At 40.2% G+C, this 19,327-nt stretch overlaps 1 protein-coding gene across 2 annotated transcripts in view; it reads right to left on the minus strand.

The window, feature by feature from the left end:
- LRRC4C (leucine rich repeat containing 4C) overlaps positions 1–18,868 on the minus strand; it is a 1,149,700-nt gene extending 1,130,832 nt beyond the window's left edge. For both annotated transcript variants that reach the window (XM_032840678.1, XM_032840672.1), the window contains exon 1: positions 18,775–18,868. The gene's annotated coding sequence lies outside the window, so the exon portion shown is untranslated. The remainder of the gene's footprint in view (positions 1–18,774) is intronic.
- Between the last annotated feature and the right edge of the window lie 459 nt (positions 18,869–19,327).

Consider the following 19,327-nt stretch of genomic DNA (forward strand, 5'->3'; position numbering starts at 1 on the left):
CCTCAGAAATAAAAACCACTTAGGGATGCCCGGGTGGCTTAGTCATTTAAGCGTCTGCCTTCTGCTCGGGTCATGATCTAAGGGTCTTGGGATCGAGCCCCGCATCAGGCTCCCTGCTCAGCAGGACCCTGCTTCTCCCTCCCCCACTGTCGCTCCTTATATTCCCTCTTGCTATGCGTATGTGTCTCTATCAAATAAATAAAATCTTACCAAAAAACAAACAAAAACAAAACTTAAGGGGTGTCTAGGTGGCTCAGTGGGTTAAGCCTCTGCCTTCAGCTCAGGTCATGATCTCAGGGTCTGGGATCCAGCCCCACATCGGGCTCTCTGCTCAGCAGGGAGCCTGCTTCCCCCTCTCCCTCTGCCCGCCTCTCTGCCTGCTTGTGGTCTCTCTGTCAAATAAATAAATAAAATCTTAAAAAAAAAAAAAAAACTTAAGTAAAATAAAATTTCAGAATTCAACTGTACCATTGGCATTTCAGTATACAGACATACATTGTAGATTGTAGTTCCAGACCACCACAGTATGTATAGCAATAAAGTCAAAAGAATTTTTATTTTCTAGTACACAGAAAATTTATATTATACCGTGGGATAGAAATGTGTGATAGCATTACACCTAAAAAATGTACATCTTTGAGTATTTTATTGCTAAAAATGCTAATCATCTGAGTTTTTAGCAAGTCAGCTTTTCACTGGTAGAGGGTCCTTCCTCAATGGTGAAGGTTGCCAACTGGTCAAGGTGGTGATTGCTGAAGGCTGGGGTAGCTGTGGCAATCTCTTAAATTAAGCCAATAGTGAAGTCTGCCACATTGATTGACTCTTCCTTTCATGAAAAATTTCTCTGTAGCAAGTAATGCTCTTAGCATTTTACCCATGACAGGACCTCCTTCAAAGTCGGAGTTCATCTTCTCACCCTGCCGCTGTTTTATTAACAACGTTTACATAAAAATCTAAATCATTCATGGTCATTTCAATAATCTTCACAGCATCTACATGAGAGAAGAACCCATCTTAAGAAGCCACTTTCTCTGCTTACCCCTAAGAAGCAACTCCTCATGTGTCAATATTTTATCAGGAGGTTGGTATTTCAGTCCTGTCTTCAGGTTCCATCTTCAGGATCCACTCCTAATTCTAGCTCTCCTGCTATTTCCACCACATCTTCAGTTGCTGCTTCCACTGAATACCTGAACCCCTCAAAGTCATCCATGAGGGCTGGAATCAATTTCTTTCAAATTCCTATTAATATTTATATTTTAGCCTCTTCCCATGAATTATGAATGTTCTCAATGGCATTTAAAATGATGAATCCTTTCCAGAAGGTTTTCAATGTACTTTACCCAGGTCATTGGAGGAATCACTATCTATGGCATCTACAGCCTTATGAAAGGTAGCTCTTAACTAAGACTTCAAAGTCAAAATGACTCCTTGATCAATGGGTTACAGAATGGAGGTTGTGTCAATAGGCATGAAAACGACATGAACTGCATTACACATTCCCATCAGGTCACCAGGCGCATTGTTCGTGAGCAATAGTACTGTGAAAGGAATTTTTTTTCCCTGAGTGGTGGGTCTCAACAGTGGGTTTCAGAGGTTCAGTAAACCATGTTGCAAACGCTGTCATCCAGGCTTTGCCATTCCATTTACACAGCACAGGCAGAGTAGATTTAGTCTGAATCCTAAGAGCCCTAGGATTTTTCAAAAATGGTAAAGGAGAACCGCCTTCAGTTTCAAGCCAGCGGATGCACTAGCCCCTAACGAGAGAGTCAGCTGGTCTGTTGACTCTGTGAAGGCGGCCATAGACTTCTCTCTGTCAAAGCTCTAAGTGGCATCTTCTTCCAAGAGAAGGCGGTTTCATCTGCACAGAAAACCTGTGGTTCCAAGTTGCCACCTTCATGGGTTCTCTTAGCCACACCTTCTGGAGAACTGGCTACAAGCTCCCACATCCGCACTCGCTGCTTCACCTGGCACTTCTGTGTTACAGAGATGGTTTCTTTCCTCAAATCTCATGAACTAACCTCTGCCAGCTTCAAATCCTTCTTCCGCAACTGCCTCACCTCCCTCAGCCTTTGTGAGACCCAACCGAGAGTGGGGACATTCCTCTGGATTAGTTTTGGTTTAAGGGAATGTTGGGGGCTCTTCTGAGCTTCTGTTCATTCCACTAAATCTTTCTCCACATCAGCAATAAGGCTGTTTCTCTTTCTTATCGTTCATGGCTTTGTGGGAGCAGCACTTGTAATTTACTTCAAAAACTTTCCCTTTACGTTTACAACTTGGTGAATTACTGGACACCAAAGCCCTCACTTCCTGCCACTCTCAGCTTTGGGTAAGCCTTCCTCACTAAGCTTAATCCTTTCTAACTTTTGATTTAAAGTGAGAAACAAGCAAGACTTTCCTTTCACTCGAACACTTAGAAGCTATTATAGGGTTATTAGTTGGCCTCGTTTCAATAGTGTTATGTCTCAGGAAATAGGGAGGGCAGAGGGGAGGGAGAGCCAGGAGAATAGCCATTGGGTAGAGCAGTCAGAACACACACACCATTCATCAAGTTTGCCATCTTATGTGGGCACATTTCATGGCACCCAAAACAAGAGAGTGACCGATCACAGGTCACAAAACAATAATGAAAAAGTCAGGAATATTGAGAAGGACCAAAATGTGACAGAGACACAAAGTATGCAAAGCCTGTTGGAAAAATGGTGCCAATCAATGCGTGCAACACAGGGTTGCCACAAGCCTTCAATTTGTTAAAAACAAAATACAGTATCTGCAAAGTATAATAAAGCGAAGCCCAACAAAATGAGGTATGTCTGTACTGCTATTTGGTCTTCCAAATTTGCATACGCATGCCTATTTTCTTTACATAGTTGTCATTATACAAAGTCTTCCAGGTTATAAATTTTAGTAGCTGCCTTATATCCATGTATAATTATTTTACCCATATCTTTTTGTTTGACATATTGGTTGATGACATTTTCTTACTGTTATAAATAATTTTATTAGCACGTTTTGCGTATACTGCATTTTTTATATTTCTTTGGGATGAATTTCCAGAAAGGGATCAAAGCAAATGAACAAATCTATGACTGAAAGTCAAATTGCTTTGTAGAAGCGTTAAATGAACATACGCAGCCACCAACAATGTATGAACGTATCAGTTCACATTTTTTCTATACCAATATTATCAAGAAATACTTGCTAATTTAAAAGCAGCTCTTTTGGGGAGGGTATGTGCTGCAGTGAGCGCTGTGAAGTGTGTAAACCTGACGATTCACAGACCTGTACCCCTGGGGCTAATAATACATTATATGTTTATTTAAAAAATAAAATAATTATAAAAAAATAAAATAAAAACACAGATCACTAGGAAAAAAAATAAATAAAAGTGGCTCTTTCTAGTTTAGCATATAGTTTTTCCCCTTCAATATAGGTGCTCCATAAACTTCACAATATCAACTCTGACTTGCATAACCAATTGTCAGAATTAACAAAGGCATAGGAGAAACTGATCAGAGGAAAGAAACACATTTCACACAGTCAGCCTGTATTTTATTTTACCTTTTCCTTTGTTCTGGGTATACAGTAGGAGCACTTGTAACTACAACATGAAACAACACAGGAAAGCTAAGGAAAACCTCAGAGCAGAATCATATGAACCGAGCAAAAGTAAATTCCAGAGACAAGAGAGAATTTTGTAAGTCCTAATGCTATTTAGTATTTATAAAAATAGGCCGGGAGCTACAGACCATAGTGGCTTTGAAAAGAAAGTAAAAGTAGGAATAAGGAGTAATGCCTTTATACAACAACTTCCTAGCCAGTGAGCCAGGACTGCTATAAAGTTGAACATGAGCTCCATGATCTTCTTTGTTAAAAGTATCAGTGAGTGTTTACCAGTTAGTCTGTGTTAACCAAATCATTTATGAAGATAGACATTGGCTACATAAGTTTAAGGACAACAATCAAGTAAGGTAGTGAGATTTTAGAGGAAAAAATATTAAGTCCAGTAATGGAAAGAATTGGGAGAGTAAAATTGCGATAGTCTGTTGGTATAGAGCAAGAAGCCTACCTTAAGTACTATCCTTTTCCCTTAGATCTGGCTGCAAGGAGTCTAACTTAACTCTACCCCACCGCCCCCACTTAGATCTGCCTATAAGCTAGCTATTCCTCAGGTATATAAGCTATGCCTACCTCAGAACTGGCAAAAAAGTAAGACTTTTTACTTCAGTTCACCATATCGCTTTCTTTGCATGTCTGGAGAAGATGCTATGCAAAGAAAATACTTCTTATCTCCCAAGAAACAACTCATGAAGGCTTTGTGAGGAATTCCTTTTCCCCAGAGCTTATGCTCTTGACACCTTAATCCTGAATAAATGGATCATAAAAGCAAATCAGGACCCATGCCCCCACAGGACTCAGGGCTTTCCAAAGCAAGCTGGATTCTACCCCCTAGCTGAGACAAGTGGTTTTCAATATCTAGACAACAATCTTGTGTTCTTGCAAAAAAACAAAAACAAAACAAACAAACAACAACAAAAAAAAAAACATACTATAGTAGAATTCCAAGTACCATTCAATTAGGGGACGGGGCTAAGTTTAAGATGGAATGATAGAGGGTAAAACTGGACGAGAAAACAGAAGGAGATGAAGTAGAGGCAATCAGGGCGTCTCACCGTGCTGGTTGGAGGTAGGAGGTCTGGCGCAAAGCAAAGGTCCTGAGAGAAGAAGTTGGACAACACACATTTGAATTTTGTGTTTTCCATCTATCAGTTGTAGGACATCGAACCCATCATGTAATCTTTTTATCCTTCACAGTCCCATCTGTAAAATGGGAAAATAACACCTTTCTCCAAGGATTACTGGGAGAATTACATGTGAACATGTGAATAAACCTACAAATCATTATAACATGGTCCAGGAAGGATAACTTTCTTTCTTCCTTCAAATAAAAATCTGAGCAGGAAGAAGGAATCCATCATGCCGGAGTACGAATGATTAACTTCGTGCGCATGTGCGTGTGTAAAACTTAATACCCTAGATGTGTGAGAGAAATTTATTTTTTTTCTATATTGAAGCTGTTCGTAATGAGTATTACATTACTTACACTGTGCAGGATGGACACATAGTAGGTTCTAAATATTTGCTGAATAAGGACTCAAAAGCATTAAAAAAAAAAAAATGAAGCTGAATGAATGCCAAGCTGACAATTCACAAAAGCTAGAGTTTTTACATAAACAGCTCTGCAGTTGAAGAGATCGGTATTCCCAGATGATGGCTGTACCACTAGATTACCAGGTTACTCTTTTTCAAGAAAAAGACAGAAAGCCAACAACAATTTAGGAAACTCACAAATCCATTCCCATCCCAATTTAAATCTTAGGAAATGAATGATGTTTCTGGAATAGGTAAGCTTGTTCCGGTCAATTGCAGCTACGTAATAAATCCCAATACGTAGACACTTAAAGATTTCGTAGAGCTAATCACTCTGTATCCGATGGACAACTCACTCTGCTCCCCCGCCCCCGGCCCCCATTCACTCACGCAGGGGCAGTTAACTAGAGAAGAGGCAGGGCTAGAAGGCCTGAGGTGGCCTCACTCACATGTAGGAAGGCTGTGCTGCCCTTCAAGGACAGGATATGGGGAGAAGTGAGAGTATCACGGCTCTGTGTTCTTCTGTGGACCCTCCAGCCAGATGGGCTTCCTTTCATGGGAAGAAAATGGAAGCTACAGGCCTCCCGATGCCTATCCTTGGAGGTTGTAATGCTGTTTTTCTTAAATTCTATCAAAGCAAGTCACAGGGCGAGTCCAATTTCAAGGAGGAAGAAAACAGACTCCACTTCTTCAACAGAGTCATCAGGAGGTACGTAGCAGGATACATGGAACTCGTGGCCAGGTTTCTCTCTTTATCACAAAAAAAAGGACAATTACAGCCCTCTGCCTTACCAAGAAGGCTACACGTACGTTTTTACCAGACTGCATGCACCAGAAGATGGTTGGTTTTAAACTTAGTAAGTCCGAGCTACAGTATAAAGTGCAAAGAAATTCTAAAGCCATGAAAATAAAACTAAGGGAAAAAGGACATCACGTTAAACATATGATCAAAGCCCAGTAACAAGGAAATGTTGAAAGAAAAGAAAAGAGAAGAGAAGAAAAGAGATAAAGGGAGGGAGGATAGGAGGGAGCAAGTAGAGTAGGCCATCATTCTAATTATGAAGATCTGGGCGTGCAAGCCATAATTTTAGCATAACGCACATGGTGAATATGACTGTATGTTTGGTAGACTGTAAGGGCCTTTGAAACATGACCTGTATTTTCTCAGATCCTTGCTCTGACAATTATTAGCTGTATCACCACTGTCGAGTTACTTAAGTTCTCTGAGCCTCAGTTTCCCCATCTGTATATAACACGTAATAGTATTATTACCTGTACTGTCTGTACTAAGAGTTACACAAGATTTATATGCTGTCAAAGAATATTCAGTAAGTTGTAGAAATAAATGAAATATGCAACTAACCAGTTGCCTGATTTCTAGTTGTAAATTCTATTAAAGTCTATTTTGAAACTATTAAAACTCTGTGAAAGATAATCTAGATTTAAAGTGAGTATTGTTCTTTGAGCTCCAAAACATTGAGATTTTAGAATCCCAAGGAAGTTGGAAGATAACTTGTCCATTTTGTCCTCAAAATAAGTTTATCAAGAGAATTTGAAAAGTGGGGCCCTGCCCCCTGAGAATACATAAAGAATGACTTCTAGGAAAAATTCACATTAAAGTACTGTAACCGAGAATATTCTAAGGTGGTAACACCTATTGATGTGTTCAGGCTGGTAAGACAACCCTCAAAGCATCTACTAAAATGTAACTAAATGTAGCACCACAATCTACCATACAATGATGTTGTAAATGTAACAAAATTCAAATCCAGGAGAAACATAGACATTTCGGGGGCAACCTAGAAATAAGGAGCTGCCATTCATTATTCTCTCTCGTAAGACTGAGATAATTCGGGGGGGAGGCAACAGAGTCTGGCAGTCCATATATACACAAGGATACATACTGTATGCATATTTGTAGATTTCAGGATGTGAGCAACTTTACCTATTGCACCGTGTGTGCTTGTGCATGGGTGGGGTGTGTGTTACCATCTTACAGGCTTCCTTGAAGTTTTGTCTTTCCTTTGTATCAGCTTTGCTCCCTTAGTAGTCATTTTCTCTAGGTTACTCCTTCACTAATTGGGCAAATGTGATAATTTGTAATGGGTCTCCAACTCATTAGTGTAATTTAGTCAGGTTCTACTGTATTTCACCAGACACACCAACCAGGCTGCCGCACACATCTGTTTTTAGAGTTCTATTTCATAGGCATCCACAATATTTCTGCTTTAAAATTGAGAAATGATTGCTCCTTAATCAGCTATTTGTTATACTGAGCTATATAAATACATGCAGTGTCATCCATAAATAATTTTAGGGTGGAACATAGTAACAATTAACATTTGCATAGAGCTTTAGAGTTTACAAAGCTTTTTTCTTACATACCCAAACACAAAATCCCATGTATTCCCCCTCCAAAATAAGGTATTACATATTTTTTAAAACTCAGAAGGCAGCACTCTATATAATATTTCCCAGATGGGGGTCCTGGATTCATCCTGATCTCTGCTATGGGACCTTGGCAATTTATTGAACCTCTCGGAGCTTAAAGATTTCCCTTTTTAAAAGTTGCATAATATGTACTTCAGTTTCTTTGTTGGAGGGGTGGGTGGGAGGAAGAGTCAATTTCTTAAAAATGAATATAAAGTTCTTGACACAGAGTAAATGCTGAATAAATGTTAGTTGTTATCATTTTCCCAATTTGGCAGGTAATATGGTCCTTTTTAAAAGATGCTTACACCAAAGGACAGAAAAAGGAGATGGTTGGCAGATCCATAATGAGGGTTTCCAGGCTGGGAAGACTGGGAGTCATTATGCCAAGGGAGCATCTGCTCCTCATGCCCAGCAAGGGGGCTGGAGGGTTGAGTAATGCACCTCAGTATAGCAAGCTGGGGCAAGCGGAAGCAATGCTTCTTCATCTGAAACCCTAGGTTGCTTGAAACTAGAAGTGTGCAGGAGGAGACTAGAACAAAGGATACAGATGTGAAAGCAAAGATGTTACCAAAAGGAGGTAAGCCCAAGATAGATGCTAGAAAACTTGGATCTGGAGTGGAAGACTGAAGGACCTGAAAAAGATGGAGAGAAGTAAGCAGGAAATGGGGAAGTCCTAGCAAGCCAGCAGGTGGGAGGGTGGTCTGAGCAAATGCCAGAAATGGGAGCCGTTGCTGGATAGGACTTTCTTGCATCTTCTGTGGCCTTCGCTTAGTAAGAAGGAGGAAAGATCTCTTTCTACCGTGGACCCTCAAATCACTAACCACTATGGGAGGTAGCATGGGTATAAAACAGATGTTGGGGAGGGCTGGTTTTTCTGGAGCTGTTCTCAGATCCCAGATAGGAAGAGGAAATGAGCCATTTTTCGGTTTCTGAACTTCCTAGCTCTGCGCTCCTCAGGGGAGAGAGTCAAGGGGTTATTTAGCCAAAAGCTCTGCAGGCGGTCTATACCAGCCCCACAGAGATTGATAGTAATGATCAAGGAATCAATTTGATTAGTGGCTTTCCACTGATAGGCAAAACCCTCTGCTATTATTCTTTTTTCAGTGACATGGTCAGAATTACAGTGGACTAACTTCAAAGAGTCTGCCTTTGGCTTCTCCTGGATCCTTATCTGAGACCCAGTCCCTAAACCAAGAAAAATGGCACCCGATGAAACCCTCTGGTAAAGTTCTGAGTTTACTGTAGTGGAACCATAAGCCCTCTGGCTTGAGAGGAAAAGAAAGTGCCATCTACTCACAGCAGGAAGTCTCTCTCCTATCTCTAAGAATTCCAAACTAAGGAATGGGGCTCGAATCCAGAAGGTCAGAGAACACTTTCTTCTATCAACTCTTCATGCTTGTGTGAAGTGCCATTCCATTCTGAGCTGGCAGTTTGCAGACATGTTTCTCTCTCGAACATACCATTAGAGAAGTCTGGACCATCTGTCTGTCCGACAGACCATCTGTATAAAGCACTAGCTCCCCTTCCAGAAAATAGAAAAGGGACCCACTCAGATCTCGACAAGGAAGAGAAAGTGAGGACGCCAGAGAGGAGTCTTTACATCTATCTTTGTTTCCAAGCTCTTTTTTTGGCAATCACTGGAAGAAAAGATTCCAGGAAAATTAAGGTAAGAAAAAAAAAAAAAAGTTATAGCAAATGGTTTTCACCCAGAAGAGAATAGAACAACTTGAAAGGCAATAGGGGAAAGTAGAGAACACCGTATAGCTGTAAGGGTTTGTAAGGATAAAGACCGGAATGAGAGGAATCAAGTGGGATCTAAAGTCAGAGGCATCTCGGCACACATCAGGCACTGCATGTAGGGTCTCATGACCTTGAGCACCTCAGGAGTTGTCCGGGCTTGAGTTTCCTCATCTCTACCCTCAGAATCATTCATACTTTCTTTTCACAACTGAAGTTCCTAGCAACACACTGAAAATATCATAGTGTTAAAATGTAGGATAGCTACGGTGTTAATTTGGTGATTTTTTTTTCCAAGGCCTTCTACAGGACCCACCAACTACTTACTGAGGACATTTCCTTAGTCTTCCACAGGAAAGTCCTAATCTCTTCCATTTCTTCTTCAGAAAAATTGTCACTTCACATTGTATTTCAGGTTAAACCCAAGTTCAGCTTTCCTCCTTGAAATTCCCCAACCACAAACTCCCCAGTGATGACTATATTTTGTAAATCATTCATATCGACTCCATTTTTTGGTTCTGAACTCGATGTTGCCTTATTTAGCAAGTTAATTTCGTTTTTCCTAATGTAACATTAGTAATAATATATTAACACATTCGAGGGGGAAAAAAATCATTTGCTTACAACTTTGTGTTCCACACTCTAACTGATATAATAGTGAACATGGCAGGCATTCAATGAACACATCAAGAAATGATACCACTTGAAGTGACCACAGATGTGAAAAGATACTACCCACAAAAGCATTCATTGAGAACTCTGATTTACTTATGCAAAAGTGACCTTAATCTAGATCAAGGTCATAGTTCTGAGATTATGGAGTAGGAAAAAATATATAATTTTTATATAAAGTTTTTATGTAAAAATTATAATTATAGGGGCGCCTGGGTGGCTCAGTGGGTTAAGCCTCTGCCTTCCGCTCAGGTCATGATCCCAGGGTCCTGGGATCAAGCCCCGCATCTGGCTCTCTATTCAGCAGGGAGCCTCCTTCCCCCTTGCTCTCTGCCTGCCTCTCTGTCTACTTGTGATCTCTGTCTGTCAAGTAAATAAATAAAATCTTTTAATTAAATAAATAAATAAAATTATATATAGCATATAATATTATATATATGGTTCCAGTCAAATGAGTCTTAGGGGAAGAAAACATGCACCAGATAGGAAATCTAGAATTCCATTCAGTGAAAGCTTAGGGGAAAAAGTGCACCAGTGCCTTTAGTAATGGGAGAGATAAAAATCGAACTTGAAGGGGCAAACAAGCATCCAGTAGAATCACGGCAGTGAGGCAAGATAGGTCAAAGAAGAGAAATGGGATAAAGGAGGTAAGCATCTACCAGAAGAACACAAGAACTCAGCCATCTGTGAACAAGACAGATACCAATTCATGCAAGTATTTGCAGTCAAGAGACACTTAGAAAAACTTAAGATTACTTGTATATATGCTCTTACTTGGGGCACTGGATTCAGAGCAAGTTAACTGATAAAAATGTTTAATATTTAATATAGTCCAGATTCTTTAGTAGAAGAAAGGTCCATGGGCAAAAGTCACACATAAACATGGCTTTCCTTTAGAAGAAGTGTGAGGAATTTTTTCCTTGTGTGTATCTATCTCCTTAGCATGTTTATCACTATTCATATGAAATGTCCCCAACAGGAAAAAAGTTAGTTCATCTACCATTTGTATCACCAATCACTCACTCCTTTTCAGGTACAACATCACCTTTATTACAGCGATTGTTCAAACTGCTTTATTAAAGTGATTACTCAAACTTTTTACTGTTTTCCCAACATCGGTCTCCATTTGTAAAAAAAAAAAAAAAAAAAAAAATTACTGAAATGCTTCTTCCACACTAAGGGTCCACAAGGTTCCTGACATGTATGGTCAAAATTTTTAATTCTAAACATATTTTTCCAAAGAAGTATACCCTGAACCATTGTGTGCTCACTTGGTCTTGTTTCTGGGACTATGGGACTTGTTATCCACATCATGAATGTAAAAAAAAAGAAAAAAAAAAAAAACAAAAAAAAACAAGATGTTCTAAACAAAAATTTAAATCTCCCATCTTGGAATGGCTTACCAAACAGAATTCTGGTGTGCTCATATATATTAAAAAGGAGGAGCTAGAACACCAAAAACTGGTTTAAAATATATATACTTATACTATACACAAAAGCTAGAGAAATTTTGCAGAGATGAAGGAAAAAGCAGAGTTGAAATTTTCTTTTTCTTTGATAGCATAAAGTCAAAGGAAGATTGTTACCACTTTTCTTTATCAAGAAAGCTTTCAAATGTGACCCTTTTTCCTGTTTGTAGACAAGCAGTGAATTACATTCCCAAGCTCACAGCATGTTAGGATCAAACAATAGGGAAAATTCCTCAGCACATGAAGTTCTGACTTGGTTCTGTTTCTCTAGTCTCCTTGAATGCTCCAAGCCAAATCACTTTTTCCATCAGCATGTTCCCCACTGACATCAATACTGCTGAAAGATAATTTTCCTCCTCTCATACATATTTTTATGGCCAGACAGACCTGGGTATTCACTTTTCTGTTCATTAATGTGAGGTAACAATTTTAATAACCTCTGGCACTGTGGAGTACAAGGTTTATACACAAACGGAGATTCCTAAATCATACTACTACTAATCATTTTAAGTGAATATTAGGATATATTTTTTTATTAACACCAACTAAATTATAGCCTCTGTTCTAGGTCCTTTTTACAACAACCACACAAGCTAAGAGGGAAAAAGTTACAAAAGTAGCCCATACAAAGTTACCTAACTAATGAGTAGAAAAACACTGAGAGACATACCCATAATGTGCCTTCTGCAAATACTGTCCAATACTACTTATGATCTAATGTTACAGAGGAGACCCTCATTTCTTTGTCCCACACCTGTAACTCTAGTTACTTTTGCCATTACCAATGGCCAATATGGCACAGGATATCAAACGTTCCAACGAGATTCAGGTAATTGTCAACGTTGGGCTCTACCTCAAAGCATTGATGATTTATTATTATCAGGAACCCATTGGTTAAGGAGGTGGCCCTTCGGAGGTCCCTTAGAGACAAAGATCACATCTTTCCACTGATAGAATGAGCCCTATCATGACAGCAAGATTATTTGATTTGCATTTAAAGAAGACTTACTTCTCAACTGTCCCCAATCAATGCTTTATGTGAAGAAACATTGGGTTTGCAATCTAAAAACTTAAAAAAAAATCGATATGGTATATATAGAATATGCATCCTTATGTATACATAGAAAGACTATATAGAGCTTTGAAGTCAGTCAGAATTTGGGGCAAAGGAATGAAGTCAGTCAGAATTTGGGGCAAAGGAATTTTTAAATTTATGGGAATGTAGTCTTACTTTTCTTTGAGAAGTATAAATAATATAACTTATGTGGCACAGTGTCTGGCACATAGACTATTTGTTGACTATGAGAGAATTAGTTATAATTTAGGATATCCCCTCAATGCACACCTGCAGTATATTACCCAGGGAACTGATTTAGTTCGGTGCCCTGCTCTAACCACAAATCCTGATACAAATTTCCTGGCCTCTCTCACAGCCTCTAGCATTAACTATTTTGACCAAATGACATCCCTTGTCCCTTTCTTACTCTACTAGATTGGGATTTTAAGAGATGGAGCCTTAAAATGCAAGGAACATGGTTCTTGTCTTCCTTCTCGACAAGCCATAAAACAGGCTCTACCCATTCATTATAAGGATAGAAAAACCCACGATCTGAAGGACAAAACCCTGCTCCCTTCGTGCCTAGGGAAAGGCTGACTTGGCAGAACAGAAATACCTGGGTCAAGTGGTACCAGCCGTGCAGAGTTAGCAAAGCAGAACTGAACTCCTTACTGACAGCTTGGCTCAGCTCAGCTCCAACAGGAGCAAGGATTTCTACATCCTTTGCACTATGTTCTTGAACTAAATAAAGGTCACACATAATGACACAGGCCCGCAGAAGTCATCTTCGTGCAGGGCAATCTTAATGCTGTTCTATCAAGTCCCGATTCCAGGGGACAGCCTTAAAACTGCAGCATGCCCCAACCAAATGCAGGAATTGCAGCAAAGAAGCACGAGCAGGGAGAGGCCTTCTAGATTCCCCACAGCAGTGATCGCAGTGCTTGTACCTGGTAGGTGTTTAATAAACATGCATCCTTTCATTGGCTGTGAACAAAACGAGATGTTAGATAAAGAGCAGTGTTAACACCACTTGCTGTCATGTGAATTGTGTTTCTGCAACCACATATGGACGGATGCACAGGATCCTCGCTACTTACATTCAGTATCATTTTGGAAGTTCTGAGCATAAGTGAGGTGACATCTGGAAAGGGCACTTTGGTTGCTCTGAGAAAGGATCGGATGAAATCATGGTACATAAAATGAGCTAATTTACAGAAATATCGTTCTCGCTCTCCCATTTTACTTAGCTCTCAGATTACATTTGGGGCTTTTGCCTACCCACATAAGTTACATAAATATACTAAATTAGAGTGGTCTTCCGAATTCTTAAGCCAGATAAGGAAGAGGGAGAGAAGAGAGGTGAACTACCTATAAAGGTCCAGTTTTGTGTTAAGGATTTTAAAGTGCTATACCGTTGACCCCTCAACAACACAGGTTTGAAAGGTGTGGGTCCACTTAGACATGGGTGTTTTACATACAGTGCAGTAAACAGACCTTCCCTAGGCTTTTCTTAAACACATTCTCTTTTCTCTGGATAACTTTATTGTAATGCAGGATATAATGCATATTACAAAATATGTTCATTGACTATGTTATCAGCAAGGTTTCTGGTCAACAAGAGGCTATTAAGTTTTGGAGAGTCAAAAGTTATAGGAGATTTTTCTAATACCTAGAGGGTAGCATTCCTAAACCCCACATTATTCAAGGGTTAAGTGCAAATATGCTCATTTATTCATACATCATGGAGGCTCATTGAAGGACTGATTGTCCCTGTTTTACAGACTAGATAACTGAGGTTCCCAAAGATTAGATATCCATCCCCAAGTCTGTCCAACTCCAAAGCCAGTGCTCATCACCAATATGTTTTCTTGTCAAAATGATCTGTAGCTCAGTCCTTTAGTCCTGGCCTATCTGTCCCCCAAACATAACTTGGTGTGACAATCATCAACATGACCTAGGTTATTATAAATATTCTATTGATACCATTTCCAAGTTTAACTCAAATTCTAGCCAACAGCCTCATTGTGGACTAGAGTTTTCTAGAACCCACAAACCCTGTAATGATCTGTGTATTCCCAGAGAAAAGGCTAAATGCCCAAGTCTTTCTTTATCCTTTTCCAACACTCAACAACAGTGGATTAGGGTCATCCCATTTCTATTTTTCATGAATCTGAAGTTATACCATCCACAGGTTGGTCAGTTACTTGCACACGTATGTAAGCTCAGATGCACATGCGTGCACACATACACACATACACAACCAAGAGTGTTCCACAGAAATTCCCAAGATGAGGTACAGTCACACTTGTGAAACACCCCAATTTTAACACCACAAACACTGTCCACCCATCAGGAAGATCAGTTCTTTAATCAATTGAAAGTCATATAGAAGAAATTGTTTTGTAGTCTTAAAACAAATCTGAAGTCATCATTACCATAGTCCCTTACATTTCCACAGCAATGGGCAATCACAGATCATTTTATTTCACCATAATTCTCATGAGGACACTCTAAGTTAGGGATGTTTATTTCTAAACTGTATAGGAAGATATCAGAGTTCTGAGACTTTGAGGGGCTTACTGACCATCAAGCAGCACTGTCAATGTTTGACACCTAATTCTCAAACCAAGGCCTTTCTTCTCTAACCCTGGTCTCACCCCACAACCCCTCTTTAATCTGTGACTGTTAAGTGGTCCCAAATGGGGATTCAGATAATTATGTGAATTGATTTAGTCCACTGTAATGCCCCTGTTCTTGTTGCACTTTAATTAACCCATCTTTTCCTTCGCGAAACCCATCTTTTCCTTCTCATGGGGGAACCATGAGAAGTTGTTTTTAAGCGATCAAGAACAAGAGCGTAGATATACAAGCATGCATCGGTCATCAGAGACTGTATCTACTTCATCCCAGTAGTGTGCATTTTCTGCTGTAGGCGGATGCTGGAGCCTGTTCTATTAGCATTAGCCCCAAAGTCAGCATCAGTCTGTGGAGCTAACACACAGCTCCAGGCTGTTGTAATGACTCAGCAATCAAAACTTCAAGTTCAGTCCACCAGGTCCTCACCCACCTCTGGGGCTAGAGCTGCAAGAGCTCCCTTTTGCTCTTTAGTTTCCAGGGGTGAGCTTTCTGGCTTCCTTTAAAGATCCTCAGTAGCTGACTTTCCAGCTGTCAGCTCTGTTTGTTACAGAAGGAATGAGCTATTCATGTGTTAAGTGCCCTGGGTCTTAAAAACATAGAAACACACTGGAGAATGTTGGGCCTGGTTGGCTCACTTGAGCAAGCAAGGATCCACAGAACGGCTGGCCAACTGACTGGAACTAAATAGAGAAGGAATTGGAATTTCCTTTATTCCCCCCCAAATAAACTCAAGGCATCCCTTTCTTAATTAATTCTTTTACAATAAAAAATAAATAAGTAATTCTGCATATTTTTTTTTCCTTCTAGGGAACTCCAGCCTTTTCCTTGGCAACTCTGATACCTTACCTGTCCTGAAACAAAAAAGTTCCCTCCAGCCGTGTTCTTTCTTTTCTTTTCTGAACTATGTAAGAAAACAAACCCTGTTAAACTAAGGGGCGGGGGGGGGGGGGGGAAGCTCTATCACAAAACAAATCTGGAAAAGACAGAAGAAAGTTATAGATCTGGAGCCTGTTCTGATTGAAAGCTGTGTACCTTTGCTCTGACCTAAGCTATTAAAGATGCAAAGTTACAACTGCTCAAACATCATCAGGAAACCTTGACCTACCAAGGAGAGGCTTTGCTTATTGCAGAAACGAAAATCAGCATACCCTGAGTTGGCTTGTACTCCACTTCTATTATTAGCTGAAAATAAGTGATAATGAAAGTGTTGCTATCGCTAGAAGATTCACTCATTACAATTACTAAATCTCAAACACACAAAAGCCAAGATGTTATCCTTATTATTTTTAAGACGCTGTTGAGAATAATCTACAATTAATTTTGTCTTTAAACCAACACCACAAGTCTAAATATACTCATCCTGGGTGAGAATATGAATGGGAGGGGAAGCAGTCAGAATTAAATAGCCTCAGGAAGAAGAGGCATTCATTTGCCAACTTCCAGAACGACATTTTTCAAGGGGCTTCTCCTTACGTAGAACAGTCCCCACACAAAATAGAAGACGTAACATACTGTCCCTTGTACCTGGTACTGGTTACCCAAAGCTGCATGTTCTTGAGGAGCTGCCCAACCTAAGGAATGGGGATGGTCCAGTCAGAGTGTGAGGAACTACTCTCCCCAGACACAAACCCCTCCCCGTCTCCTCCCCCCACCACCTCCTCAGCACTGGAGCCTCAGGGCTCTCTACAGGCTCCTCAGAGGGGTACCCTGTGTTTCCGGTACATGTAGGACATTTGCCTTTAGGTTTCACAAGTCCTAGGTTGCTTGCTCCACTAAGAAAATGAAATTTTATTTGGAGTTTCTCCTAGGTTTCAAGTCATTTAAAAAAAAATTTTTTTTAAGCCCCTTTTGAAAAAGGAAATGTAACTGGAATCTCTGAGTAACAGATGAAAATATCCTAAGCAGAAATAGTTGACAAGAATGACAGATCATACATTATACGGACTACTGACGGGAGACAGTTTTCCCAGAGTATCTTCACCAGGAGCAGTGAGGGGACAAAATGCCAGCTGGGGGTTGGAGGGATGGGGTGGGGGGGTTATCTCTTACATTGGCCCTCCTTAAATGGTTTCTTTCATACTACTTTGCAAAAACATCAGATAGACAGAAGGGATAGTCTATGGGCAAGACCAGGGTATAAGCTCATCTTTAAGTCTTTTTTTTTTTTTTTTCTTTCTTTCCGTCTTTGTTTTTAGTTCAGGATTGGGGGGAAATCCCTTTTAGAGAAAATGGTCTCAATGTTTTGAATAGGAGCATCTCTCAAGCTGGATGACCCAATAGGTCTCTGACCCCCAGCTGTCTCTGAAGAAAGCTCAGGTTACAATTTGCATCATCTATCTACACACTGACCTCCCCACTTGGAGAAACACCTCTCTGTGCGCTCCTCTGCCTCTTTAGCTAAGGTACCCGTCAGCCCTTCCATGAAAATGTTCACAGCAACAGTTTGAGTTGGCCAACATTCTGTGAAATCTCACCATTCCTTTTAGGATAAACCATCCACATGTATGGACAGAGGAAGACTGAATGAAGCTCTATTGTTTCTACTTGGGGGGCTCAGCATTTTAGAAATTCATTTATAAGTGATTCTTACTTCTTGGGAGAAGCTAAATGATGCCAGGGCAGAGATAAAAATACAGCTCCAGGAACACAGATGCTAACACAGTGAAATGCTACTTTGCTTTAATTAAGTCACCTCAGGATGGAAATAGGTGAAACACTATCTACATTTTACTTTGAAGGAAAGGGAAAGGGGAAAAAAAATAAAAATAAAGGTACAGCTAACCACCAGGAAACACTAAAGGGACAGAGTTAGGGAAGATGTTTGACAAAAGTCGCCTGAATTCTGATGCTGCCTGCTTGCTTTTACAGCCAAGAGTAGACAATCAGGAGTAATTTGCAACTGTACTCCCCTCTCTAGGGACCACGTAGGGTAAGGGGATGTTCCAAAATGAGAGACACTAGTCTTAATCAGGGGACAGAGCATGCAGAAAGGTTAATGAGATACAATCACGAGAGAATCAGTGCAAAAAAGGAGGTTCAAAATACTAAACAATTTCCACTTTGTTCTCATTTGTTCCAATTAAGAGCTGTTGAAACAGCTTTTCTGTATTCCACACATTCGTTACTCTCCAGAGATTTAACTATTCCAGAAAAAAGTATGGGCCATGGGGGGGGAGAAAAAGTCTACTATTAAGTTATCATAAAAGTCCAGATTACGCTCCCCAACCCCCACCCTCAATCTCTAAGCAGGTACACTTTGCCTCTTACTCAGAGCCTCTGACCGTTGCTTTTCTGATTTCCCCCTCTCAAATTTAGAGAGTATTTCAGGGAGGGAGAAGGCTGGAATTATTATTTTTTTTTCCCCCAGATTTCATTGAAGCAGAATTCACTGTGAAAATGTTAGATAAATAAGAGGAAGAGGGATGGGGGATGGTTATACAAATGGAAATAATCTCTTTGGCATGAAAATAGCCCCAAAATGCCACACACTGAGTTCTTCTGAGCATTACAGGCTCTAAAAACCGCACTTATAAACTGCATAAGGATTTCTGAAAACAAACAGGAAAAGCACAAACATTGCAAGAAAACAAGGACCAAGATCTAAGGAGTCCCGTGACTTACCTTCTTTATGGATCCTCAAAGTTCACCAAGGAAAATTTAAAATCCTCTAGCTTATCTTGCACTACTCTGTCTTCTTCTTCTTTGTTTTTTGTTTATTTTTAAGTCACAGAGGAGAAAAATAATCAGTTTTCAAAGGTTCCATTTATCTGATCTTCCAACACCAGCAAAAACGTGTCCAAGAGACTCCGCCAAAAAGTAAGCCAAAAACTCATCAAAGGCAAAAAGAGAGAAGGGGAGAATGGGGAAGGAAAGGGATAGTGAAGGCTGGGGGCTCCACACTGTGAGTCCAAGTGCCCAGAGAATATTTTCACGCTGTTGAAATCTCCTACTGTACGATATACCTGCTTTGGTTGTCACACAAACACGCACACACACACACACACACACACTCTCACGGACACTCGCACATCCTCTTTCACGCAAAAGCAGGCGCCCACACTCACACACACACAAACACACACACTGACACACACGCACACACGCACACACACCCCAGTGTAATGAAAACTGTCAGTAGTAACCTCCAATAGCTGCTGTGTGCTGCAGATGGTAG

This window comes from Lontra canadensis, unplaced genomic scaffold (genome assembly GCF_010015895.1).
Source record: "Lontra canadensis isolate GAN:19392208 unplaced genomic scaffold, GSC_riverotter_1.0 scaffold115, whole genome shotgun sequence".
Lineage (NCBI taxonomy): Eukaryota > Metazoa > Chordata > Mammalia > Carnivora > Mustelidae > Lontra > Lontra canadensis.